Source organism: Orycteropus afer, unplaced genomic scaffold (genome assembly GCF_000298275.1).
Source record: "Orycteropus afer afer isolate SDZICR_OR568_19922 unplaced genomic scaffold, OryAfe1.0 scaffold00054, whole genome shotgun sequence".
In the NCBI taxonomy this organism is placed as follows: Eukaryota; Metazoa; Chordata; class Mammalia; order Tubulidentata; family Orycteropodidae; genus Orycteropus; species Orycteropus afer.
In genome coordinates, this window is record NW_006921641.1 from 5,128,242 (window position 1) to 5,141,476 (window position 13,235).

Genomic DNA, 13,235 nt, shown 5'->3' on the forward strand with positions numbered 1-13,235 from the left:
GAGGAGTGGCTGGTGGGTTTGAACCGCCAGCCATCTGGTTAGCAGGCAAGTGTCTTAGCCCCTATGCTACCAGAGCTCCCAGATAAAATTTACTTATGTATATAAAGTACTTACCATAATATCTGGCACATAAACCACAAATACTAAACTCACTTCTGTGGAGTTGGATCCGACTCATAGTGACCCCTCCTTGGGTTTCCAAGGCAGTATTACTATGGAAGTACATTGCCCAATCTTCCTTCTGAGGAGTGGCTGGTGGGTTTGAACCACCACCCTTCTGGTTAACAGTCAGATACCATAGGCATTACACCATTAGAGCTCCTGTCTGACACAAAGCTACATATTAAATAAAGATTCATGTCCTTCTTTTTATTATGTGTATTCTTCCTGTCCCTGATTCAAACACAAATTTAATAATATTACATATTTTATTAGAAATCTTTCTAAAATTTATTTACCTGACTTCTTAAGGAAAAACTATTGAACTTGATTTAACTTTCACCTGTTAATTTTAGTCTATCAATATAAACAGCCATTATTGTAGTATGTTTTAATACAGTGATACTCTCTGAGGTTCATATGGATATAAATTAATTTACTTTTAAGCCAGATGTACTTCCATTTCTTTATTTTTCTCCTTTTTATGATTCCTAGTCTCTTTCTTCAAAGCCAATTTTTCATTTATTATTTCTGGAACTGCCAATCTGCCTGTCCTTATCAAACCACTGCCTATTTTAATCTAATAATACTGAACTGCTGTAGACTACACAGCCAGGTAACAAATCTTGTCAGAAATGTTTATAAAATAAGAACTACTAAAGTTCTGTTAACCAGAAGGCTGGCAGTTCAAACCCACCAGCCACTCCTTGGAAGGAAAGTTGGGCAATCTACTTCCATAATGATACTGCCTTGGCAACCCAAGGAGGGGTCGCTATGAGTCAGGTCCAACTCAACGGCACATAACCACAACAACAACAAAGTTCTGAATGAGCATCTAAAGGTCTTGCATTTAGGAAGATAAGAGAAACTCCGGGAAGACTGAGTGAAACTGGACAAGAGAAAACAAATTTGAGATTCCCTAGATCAGATGAAGATAGGGAGGCCAGCCAGGACAAACAGGGACAGGTGTCATAAATTAGCCCAGGAGGATCCTGAAACTAAGAGATCATTGTTAAAATCACGTGGAAGTCCTACTGGGGCAGAAGCTATTTCTTCTCAGTTCCAATACATATTGCCTACTAATCAACTATTAATATTTACCATAAAAGTATGAAAAAAAAGTATGAAGAATTTCAGGGAGCAAGGCAAAAGTACTCAGATGAATCAACAAGAAAATTCTCTTGGAAATCACCACATGGGATGTTGATCCTGCAAGCTACAACAAAAAAGTGGAGTTTCATTTTGCAAATTCCAGAGTTGGTTTTGGCACTGCACCTTTTGGTTTTCAAGCCAATCTTATGTTAGTAAGATGTGAATATTAATAAAATTAAGAAAAAAAAAAAAAGAAAAGAAACTAGAAAAAAGATGTGAATATTAGCACCTTCTCTCTTGGCCTCTTATCCTTGCTTTGGGTACAGAAGTCGCAACCATCAGCAGTCCTTAAAGGTCCATGTTTCGTGGAAAAGGTAAAAGGACATTCAGAGAGGATTAAGACATGTTGACACAGAGATAAGGCAAGGAGCAACCTGCAGGCAAGGGAGCCAGCTTTTAGTGTGAATAGAGATTACACCTTCTTAGGCAAGCTAATAAAGCTCCTGGGTGTTGCGAATGGCTACTGCACATAACTACTAACTGAAGGGTTGGAATTTTGAATCCACCCAGAGGTACCTTGGAAGAAAGGCCTGGAAATCTACTTCTGAAAAATCAGCCCTAGAGAACCCTATGGATCTGCATCCTACTTTGGTGAGTAGTGGCTGGGGTCTTAAAAGCTTGTGAATAATTGTGGGAGATTACAGTTAAAGTCATGAGACAAAGTGTATGTGAACTGCTATGTGGGTGATGAATTTGCTCTGTAACCTTTCACTCAAAATAAAATAAAATATAAAAAGCTTGTAGTCATCTAAGACATAGGTATTAGTCTTTTTCTGTCCATAGCAAAGGAAAGTGAAGAAAACCAAAGACTCAAAGGAGCAACTAGTCCAACACTAACTGACCACATGAAACACAGCCTACATGCCTCTGAGACCAGAAGAACTAGATGATGTCCAACTACCACTATCAACCACTCTGACTGGGATCACAAAAGAAGATCTGGTCAGAACAGGAGAAAAATTAGAACAAAAAGTCCAATTTACACACACACAAAACAAACTAACTGGTCTGACAGGGATGAGAGGAACCCTTGAGACTATAGGGTTAAGACATATTGAGATTATGGCCCTAACCTGGAAGTGAAGCCATTTCCAGAGACTCCCTTTCAGCCAAACAATAGAGAATCCCATAAAATAAACAATAATACTGGAAAGGAATGTGTTCCTTAGAACTATCAATTACATGAAATAAAAAAGACAAAATTTAGCCAAAAGCAAATGTGAGAAGTCAGGAAAGTGTAGAAAGTCCCAATGAAAAGAAATGGAGAATCCAGAGCAGAAATGAGTAGAGTGCTGGCATATTGTTGGAAACGCAAGCAATGTTATAGAATACTTTATGTACAAACTATTGAATGGGAAACTAATTTGCTCTGTAAACTTTCACTTAAAGCACAAAAAAATAAAAATAAAAATAAAAACAAATAAATAAAAGTTGCACATGCAGCAAAGGAAGATGAACAAAAGAAAAAAGAAAACTCTGTGAAGCAATTCTACTCTGACAGACCGAGGGTTGTCATGAGTCCATCGACTTGACAGCAAATTTATTTATTTTTTAAGGTAATCTGCCAATAAAAGACTCAGCCTGAAAACTTTATTCCTAGAACCAGACTTTGCCCTGACATGAGTCTAACACTCACTGTTTTTAGAAAAGAGTGCAACACCTGAGCAAAGGTCAGCTCTTGCCAGGAAGAATAACCTTAATAATAATAACATAAATTCTGTCTGTTAGAGAAATAACTCTGTGTAGCAAAACATCTTGATAAGTATGCTCTTTTTTTTTAATTTATTTTTTTTACATCTATTAGAGCAGAGAGAAAATAACTCTCAGAAAATTTCCTGGGTCAGTTGGCATCAGTCAAGGAAGACCAAATCTTTCTGCACAAACAATGAAAGCAAAATTTTGAATGTAAGATCACCCTAAGAGGGGAGGAGATGAGGACAATCTCTCATCTCTACATTCCTTTCCCATCTAAAAAAACAAACCAAACTCATTGTTGTCAAGTTGGATCTAACTCATAGTGACCCCTCCTTGAGTTTCCGAGGTGGTATCATTATAGAAGTAAATTGTCCAATCTTCCTTCCAAGGAGCGGCTAGTGACTTTGAACTGCCAGCCTACTGGTTAGCAGTCTATTGCCTTAGACATTACACAGGAATAATCTGAGGAGACAGGGTGTGATAGGGAAAGGATGTAGCAAGATGGCACAAAACTGAGAAGAGTAGGCATGTGAAAAGTTCTATATGTAATCTTGGGGCATTTGTGAAAGCTGTGACCTTTCTGCCAGAGCTCCAAGATTTTCTACAAATCCTACTCTTCAAATCTGCCTGAGGGAGTCGTGTTCTGAGAAAAAAAGGGAAGGAAGCTGAGCATAAGGTTTGGGTAGCTGCAAGGGGGAGAAAAAAAAAAAAAACATGGAAGGGAAGATGTAGCAAAGTGTGAGTTCTTTGAAAGGAGGAGATTGGAGCAAGTGATGACCATGAGACGCATAGCCTCTGAGAATTGCTAATGATATGAGAAGGTGGAGAGTGCTGAATGTTCAAGACAGGGCAATCTAGTTGGGCTGGAGGGCTTGGGGCATCCAGGGTCAAAGCAGTTGGGAATTGCAAAGTTTGGCTTAAGAAAGGAAGGAGATGGGCCTCAAGTACAAGAAAGTTTAATTTACAGCCTATGTCCTGCACAAGGAACAGATAATACTTTTTAATAGTTCTCTTGTACTCTTGAAAGGTCCTAATAAATTAACTTTCCAGAAGCTGGAGGGAAAAGCTTTTCCTCTGGGGTTTCCTCAGCCCTTTTTTTTCCCCCACACCATGTTGTCTGACTGCCCAACATGGTTTATTTTGATGTTACTTCCAATTACTAAAGGTATCCCTGGAGTCCCTGGGTGGGGCAAGCAATTAATGCACTTGTCTGCTACATGAAAGATTTGAGGTTTGAGTCCACCTAGAGATATCTTGGAAAAAAGTTCTGGTCATCCAGTTCCAAAAAATCAGCCATTGAAAACCTCATGGAGTGTGTGGGGGGGGAGTGGGTGGGTATTCAAGATGGTGGACTAGGCAGATACAAGATCCAGACCCTCTACAACAAAAACACAAGAAACCAAGTGAAATAGATACACATGACAATCCTGAAACCCATTGCTTCAAAGAAAAGGGTAAAGAAGTAAATCAAATACTGATGAGAGGAAAAGACTGAACAAAACTGAAAAAGGAAGCATACGGAGTGGTGAACTGCCAATTAGCACAGCATGGCCATTTTGAATTACTGCAAGCAGCATTCTGGAACCAGTTAACCAGTTTTGCTTGCCCAGAACGGCACCAAGACCCACATCAGTGATTGGCAATCAGAGAAGTCTTCCATCTCCCCCCTTGCTTTTTCCTTCCTCTTCCCTCTGCCCCTTAAAAAATAAAATCCCCCAGCAGCTGGGAGCCAGCCACCCTACGCAGCTATACTCACCACACCTGCCACCTCACCCACTGGAGGAGTGCCACCACCTGCTCCAGCACCACCAGATCAATGACAGACGGTAGCCAACCACCCAGCCTGGCATCAACTGCTCTGCATAGCTGGTGATCACAGACTCGTACCCACATCCCCACAGACTACCAAATCCACTCAGAGAAAGACGGAGAATGCCCCAGTGATGACTAGAGTAGACTAGAGTAGAACACCCATCCAGTTGGTTGGATATGTTAAAATAAAACAAAAAATCAGGGTGAAGCAAACCAACATGCAATCAAATAATCAATACAATAACACCACGATTTTCAGGCACACAGACAACTTCAAATCACACAACCAGGAAAAGATGGGTCAAAATAAGTGACTGAAATACAGGATCAGAAAATCTTCCAGAAAAATAAATGTTTTTGGAACTACCTGATAAGGAATTCAGAAGATTTATATTTGTGCCCTTTAGGCAGTTCAAAAAAGAGCTCAAGGAAATCATAAACAAAATGCAAAATACAGACAAAATTTTAAAAAGAAGTTAGAACAACAATACAGGAACAAGTTGACATAATAAATTGAAAATTATAAACCACTCTAAAACAGTATATGGAAATCTAGAATTATTTCCAAAATTTCAGAAATAAATGATGCATTGGAAAGAGCAAAGGAGTGGAATTGAATTGGGGAAGACAGAATTAGCAAAGTTGAAGACAAATCTCTTAGTATTAAATTGTTAGAAGGACAATCAGAAAAATCAATGAAAAGAAAATGAAGAAAGTCTAAGAATTATATGGAAAACCACTAAAAGGAATAACTTATATGTGACTGGAATTCCAGACAGGAAAAAACAAACAAACACCAAAAATACTGAAGAAGATTTGTTGGCAGAATATTTCCCTAATCTCATGAAAGATCAGAAGATACATATTCAAGAAGTTCAATGAACTCCAAAAAGGATGGATCCCGAAAGAAAAGCACCAAGACATATCATAATGAAACTTTCCAAAACTAAGGCACAGAAAGATTCCTGAAAACATCTCAGGAAAAATAAAAAGTTACTTACAAAGGCAAACCAACAACACTAACCTCTGATTTCTTGGCATAAACAATGAAGGCAAGGAGGCATTTTTATGGAATGAATGAAAAAATTGCCAATCAAGAACTATACGTCTAACAAAACTGTCCCTCAAATATGATAGCCAAATTAGAAAATCCCCAGATAAACTAAAATGAAAAGAATTTATAAATACAAGACCAGTCTAACAAAAAATGCTAAAGGGAATCTTTTGGGCAGAGAATGAGCAATGATAAACAACAACCAGAGATTAAGACACACAACAATATTGCCTGGAAATCAAACCGGGTACAGAAGTATCAAAAATAAAATAAGCATAGGAGAGAATGAATGGTACAGGTACAGAACTTCCAAATGGAGAGATGATAATAAGATAGAGTGGACTGTTTTAAATTTGGGCAAATAATAAAATTACAGTAATGTAACTTCAAAAAATAAAATAAACCTCCCCGCATACAGAAGGAGGAGGCAGTGGCAGGGATCCAAGTAAGGGGAGGGAGCCCAGACCATGCCTCACAAGTGGCAAGGCAGGTAAGTGGGGAAAAGGAGAGAAAAAGGCCAGAGGAACTGGGACAGAGTGAGGAGGCAGTGGCAAGGATCCAGGTAAGGGAAGGTTGGAGAGGTTTTGAACAGCTAAGGGAGACAAACTTGTCTGTCAGTTTGTCGTACTGTGGTGGCATGTTGCTGTGAGGCTTGAGGCTATGCCACTGGTGTTTCAAATCCAGTGGGGTGCACATAGTACACAGGTTTCAGTACAGATTGCAGACAGACAGTCTAGGAAGAAGGAAGAGGCTGTCCACTTCTCAAAGAATTGGCCAGGGAAAACCTTATGAACAGCAGAGAAACACTGTCTGATACATTACTATGCAACTTTATGAATAGCTCGGAAACACTGTCCAATACAGAGCAGGGAGATGAGCCATTTAGGTTGGAAGACTCTCAAAATATGACTGGGAAAGAGCTGCATCATCAGAGTAAAACCAGCCTTACTCATATGGATAAGGTAAAGCTTTCAAGACCTCCATTTCTGACATGACATGACTCAAACTGAGGAGAAACAGCTGAAAACATCCATTAATAATTAGAACATGGAATGTACAAAGTATGAATCTAGGAAAATTGGAAGCTGTCAAAAATGAAATGGAATGCATAAAGATTGATATCCTAGGCATTAGTGAGGTGAAATGGACTGGTTTTGGCCATTTTGAATCAGACAACCATATGATCTACTATGTCGGAAAAGAAAATTTGAAGAGGAATGGCATGGCATTCATCATCACAAAAGATGTTCAAGATCTGTCTTGAAGTGCAATGATGTCAGTGACAGGATAATATCCATATGCTTACAAAGAAGACCCATTAATATGTCTATTATTCAAATTTATGCACCAACCACCAGAGCCAAAGATGATGAAATTGAAGATTTTTATTAGCGTCTGCAGTCTGAAATTGACTATACATGCAATCTGGATGTGTTAATTATCACTGGTGACTGGAATGCAAAAGTGGAAGCAAAGAAGAATCACCGGTAGTTGGAAAATTTGGCCTTGGTGACAGAAATAATACTGGAAATCACATGGTAGAATTTTGCAAGACCAGCAACTTATTCACTGCAAATGCCATTTTTCAACAACTAAATGGCAGCTATACACATGGACATCACCAGAAGGAACACACAGGAATTATATTGACTACATCTGTGGCAAGAGGAGGTGGAAAAGCTCAATATCTTCAACCAAAATCAGACCAGGAGCTGATTGTGGAACAGACCATCAACTGCTCATATTCATGTTCAACTTGAAGTTGAAGACAATTAAAACAAGTCCATAAGAGCCAAAATATGACCTTTAATATACCCCTGTTGAATTTAGAGACCATCTAAAGAATAGATTTGATTCATTGAACACCAATGACCAAAAACAGAAGAACTGTGGGATGACATCAAGAACATCATACACGAAGAAACAAGAGGTCACTAAAAAGAGGAGAGAAGAAGAGAAGACCAAAATATATGACAGAATAGACTGAAACATGCCCTTGAAGGGAGAGTAGCTAAAGCAAATGGAAGAAATGTCAAGATAAAAGAGCTGAACAGAAGATTTCAAAGAGCAGTTTGAGTAGACAAAGCCAATTACTATAATGAACTGTGCAAAGACTTGGATTTAGAAAACCAAAAGGGAAGAACACACTTGGCATTTCTCAAGCTGAAAGAACTGAGGAAAAAATTTAAGTTTCGAGTTGCAACACTGAAAGATTCTATAGGCAAAATATTGAATGATTCAGGAAACATCAAAAGAAGATGGAAGGAATACACAGAGTCATTGTACAAAAAAGAACTAGTAGATCTTCATCCATTTCAGGAGGTAGCATATGATCTAGAACCAATGGTACTAAAGGAGGCAATCAAAGATGCAATGAAGAAATTGGTGAAGAACAAGAAGAACAAGGCTCCAGGAATTGACAGAATACCCACTGAAATATTTCAACAAACAGATGCCCCACTGGAGGCACTCACTTGGTTATACCAAGAGATTTGGAAACAGCTACCTGGCCAACTGACTGGAAGAGATACATATTTGTACCCATTCCAAAGAAAGGTGATCCTACAGAATGTGGAAATTATTGAACAGTATCATTAATGTCACACACAAGTAAGATCTTACTGGAAATAATTCAAAAATGGTTGTAGCAGTATATTGACAGAGAACTTCCAGAGGTGCAAGCTGGATTCAGAAGAGGACATAGAACAAGGGACATCATAGCTGCTGTCAGATGGATCTTGACTCAAGGCAAAGAATGCCAGAAAGATGTTTACTTGTGTTTTATTGACTATGCAAAAGCATTTGATAGCGTGGATCATAAAAAATTATGGATAACACTGAGAAGAATAAGAATTCCAGAGCACTTAATTGTACTCATGAGAAACCTGTACATAGACCAGGAGGCTGTTGTCCAAACACAACAAGGTAACACTGCATGGTTTAAAATCAAGAAGGGCGTGTGTCAGGGTTATATCCTTTCACCATACTTATTCAATCTGTATTTTGAGCATATAATCCAAAAAGCTGGACTATGTGAAGAAGAACATGGCATCAAAATTGGAGGAAGTATCCTTAACAACCTGTGACAAGCTGATGATACAACTTTGCTTGCTAAAAGTGAGGATGACTTGAGGCACTTACTGATGAAGATTGAAGAATACAGTCTGCTGTATGAATTATATCTCAATATAAAGAAAACAAAAATCCTCACAATTAGACCTATAAGCAGCATCACGATAAATGGGAAAAAAAATTGAGGTTGTCAAAGACTTCACATTGCTTGGTTCTACAATTGACGCCAATGGAAGCAGCAGTCAGGACATCAGACAATGTATAGCCCTGGACAAGTTGGCTGCAAAAGACCCCTTTCAAGTGCTGAGAAGCAAAGATGTCTCCTTGAGGACTAAGGTACAGCTGACATAAGCCATGATATTTTCAATCGTCTCTTATGCATGTGAGAGCTGGACAATGAATAGGGAAGACCAAAGAAGAGTTGATGCTTTTGAGTTGTGTTGTTGGTGAAGAATGCTGAAAATATCATGGACTGCTAAAAGAACTAACAGATCTGTCCTGGAGGAAATGCAGCTGAAATGCTCCTTGGAGGTGAGAATGGCTAGCCTTCGCCTCACCTACTTTAGTCATATTGTCAGTAAGGCCATTCCCTGGAGAGGATGTCATGCTTGGTAAGGCAGAGGGTCAATGAAAGAGGGGAAGGCTTTCAAGGAGATTTGACACAGTAGCTGTGATGATGAGCTCAAGTATAGCAAGGATCATGGAGCCGATGTGGGATTGAGCGATGTTTTATTCTGCTATTCATAGGGTCGCTATGAGTTAGAAATGACTCGATGTCACCTAATAACAGCAATAAAATATAAAAGAAGAAAACCATACAGTTTCAGTAAACACTAAAACAGCAAAAAAAGAAAAGAAAGTCCATAAACAAAATCTACTCAGTACAGAAAAATATATAAAATAAAGGAATCAACACCACACACACACAACATAGCAAAATGACAGCAGTAAATTCGTACCTAATGATAATTACACTGAATGTAAATGGATTAAATGGACCTATCAAAAGACAGAAATTAGGAAAATGAATACAACAATATAACTCATCAATATGCTGTCTACAGGAGACACACCTTAGACACAAAGATAAAAATAAGTTAAAAATCAAAGGATGGGAAAACACATGTCAAGTAAATGGAACCAAATAAAAAAGCAGGAGTGGCAATATTAATTTCTGATAAATTACATTTTAAGACAAATCCAACAAAAGATAAGAGGAAGGACATTATATAATGATTAAAGGATCAATCCAACAAGAGAACATAACCACAATAACTATCTATGCACGTGATGAAAGAGCCCCAAAATACATTTAAAAAAAAAAAACTGTAACAGATTTGGAAAGGGGAATAGACAACTCTACAGTAATACCAAGAGACTTTAATACACCAATTTTGGTGAAGGACAGAACAACTAGAAAGAAACTCAATGAAGATATGGAAGATCTGAACAATACAATCAACCAATTAGACCTCATAGATGTATACAGAACACTTCACCCAACAACAGCCCAATATACATTATTTTCCAGTGCACATGCAACACTCTCCACAATAGGTTATATGTTAGGCCACAAAGCAAATCTCAATAAATGTTAAAATATTGGAGTACTACAAAACAGCTTCTCAAACCACAATGCTATGAAATTAGAAATCAACAACAAGAGGATCAAGGGGAAATAAGAATATAAGGAAATAGTAACATCCTACTTAAGACTACTGGGGGATAAAAGAAATAAAAATTATTTGAATCAATTCAAAATGAAAATACAACATAACAAAATATCTGAGACACAGCAAAGGAAGTGCTCACACGAAAATTTATAGCAATAAATCTACACATCAAAAAACAAGAAAGAATCAAAATCAACACCTTAATCCAACATCTGCAACAATTAGAAAAAGAACTGCAAAAAAGCCTACAGTCATCAGAAGAGAGGAAATAATAAAGATTGAGCAGAAATAAATAAAATAGGCAAACAATATAATCGACAAGATTGGAAGTTGATTCTCTGAAAGGGTTAATAAAATTGAAAAACCATTGGCAAATTTAATAAATGAAAAGAAAGAGAAGATGCAAATATCATGAATAAGAAATGAAATAGGTGATGTTACAACAGAACCCACTGAAATAAAAAGAATAACAGAATACTAAGAAGTGTACCCCAACAAATTTGAAAACATATAAGAAGTTGACAAACTCCTAGAAACACACTACCTACTCAAACTAACATAAACTAAGGTAAAAAAATTTGAATAGACCCATCACAAAAAAAGAAACTGAACAGGTTATTAAAAAAAAAAAAATCCCAACAACAAAAATGCCCTGCCCAGATGGCTTCATTAGTGCATTCTGTAAAACATTCTGACAAGAGCTGACACTAATTCTACTCAAACTATTCTAGAACATAAAAAAAATGAATGGAATATTCCCTAACTCATTCTATGAAGCAAGCATAATTCTAACACCAAAGTCAGGCAAAGACATCACTAAAAAAAAGAAAATTATAGACCAATATCCCTCATGAACATGGAGAAAAAAATTCTCAACAAACTTGTAGCCAACAAGAATAAAACAACATATGAAAAAACAAAACAAACCAAAAACCAACAACAACAACATGACCAAGTGGGCTTCATACCAAGTATGCAAGGATAGTTCAACACTAGAAAACAATCAAAGTAATTTACTACATACATAAAACAAAGGAGAAGATCCACATGGGCATATCAATTGATGTGAAAAAAAAAAGGCATTTGGCAAAATCCAATACCCATTCTTGATAAAAATGCTTGGCACACTAGGAATAGAAGGAAAATTCCTTAATATTATTAAGGGCATACAAACAAAACCAATGGTCAACATTATTCTCAATGTAGAGAGACTAAACACATTCCCCTAGTAAACAAGAATCAGGCAAAGATGCTCTTTATCAGCATTTCTAATCAATATTATATTGGGAGTCCTAGACAGAGCAATAAGGCAAGAAAGAGAAATAAAAAGGATCCAAATTGGCAAAGAAGTAGTAAACCTATCTCTATTTGCACAGGATATGATCCTATGCACAGACAATCCCAGAGATTCAACACAAGAACTACTGGAACTAATAGAAGAATTCATCAAAGTGGCAGAGTACACTAAAAAAATCAGTAGGATTCCTCTACATTAACAAAGAGAATTCTGACAAGGAAATCAGAAAAATAATACCATATACAATAATCACCCAAAAGATGAAGTACTGAGGAACAAACCTAACCAGAGGCACAAAAGACCTATACAATTTTCTTTTTTATTTTAAATTACAAAACACTGTCACAAGAGATCATAAAAAAATATAAAAACCTAAGTCACTGCCATTGAGTAGATTCTGATTCATTGTGAGTGCCATTGGGTTTCCAAGACTGTAAATTTTATGGAAGTGGACTACTTCATCTTTCTTTTGTGGAGCAGCTGGTGGATTTGAACCACAGACCTTTTGGTTAGCAGCCAAATGCCTTAACCACCAGACCTCCTTACAAGAAACCACAAGAGACCTATATAAATGGAAGAATATACCTTGATCATAGACAAGAATTCTTCACACTGTGAAAATGGGGAGCTCTTGTGGCATAGTGCCTAAGGCATTAGACTAACCAGAAAGCTGGTGGTTCAAATCCACCAGCCACTCCTCAGAAGGCAGGTTGGGCAATCTACTTCCATAATGACACCGCCTCAGAAACCCAAGGAGGGGTTGCTATGAGTCAGACCTGACTTGACAGCAGTGAGTTTGGTTTTTTTTTTTTTTTTTTTTGGTCACCCAATGCCATCTACAGAGATATTGAAATCCTGATGTACATTCCATAATTATTCTTTGAGGAGATGGGAAAACTAATCACTAGCTTTAAATGGAAAGGAAAGAGATCCCAAATATGCAAAGCAGTATTAAAGAAGAACGAAGTAGGAGATTTCACAGTTCTCAATCACAAAACCTGTTATATAGCCACAGTAGTCAAAACAGCCTACTTTGTTACAATGACAGATACATAGACTGATGGAACAGAATTGAAAGCTGAGAAGTAAATCCATCTACTTATGGACAATTGATCTTTGCCAAAGTGCCAAAACCCAGTGCCAGAGTCTCTTTAACAAATGGTGCTGGCAAAACTGTATATCCATCTGCAGAAAAATGAAACAGGATCCGTATCTCTCATCATATACAAAAAGTAACTCAAAATGGATCAAAGATCTTAAATAAAAAACCTAAAACCATAAAGCTCATCAAAGAAAAAATGGGGCAAATTTAAGGGCCTTA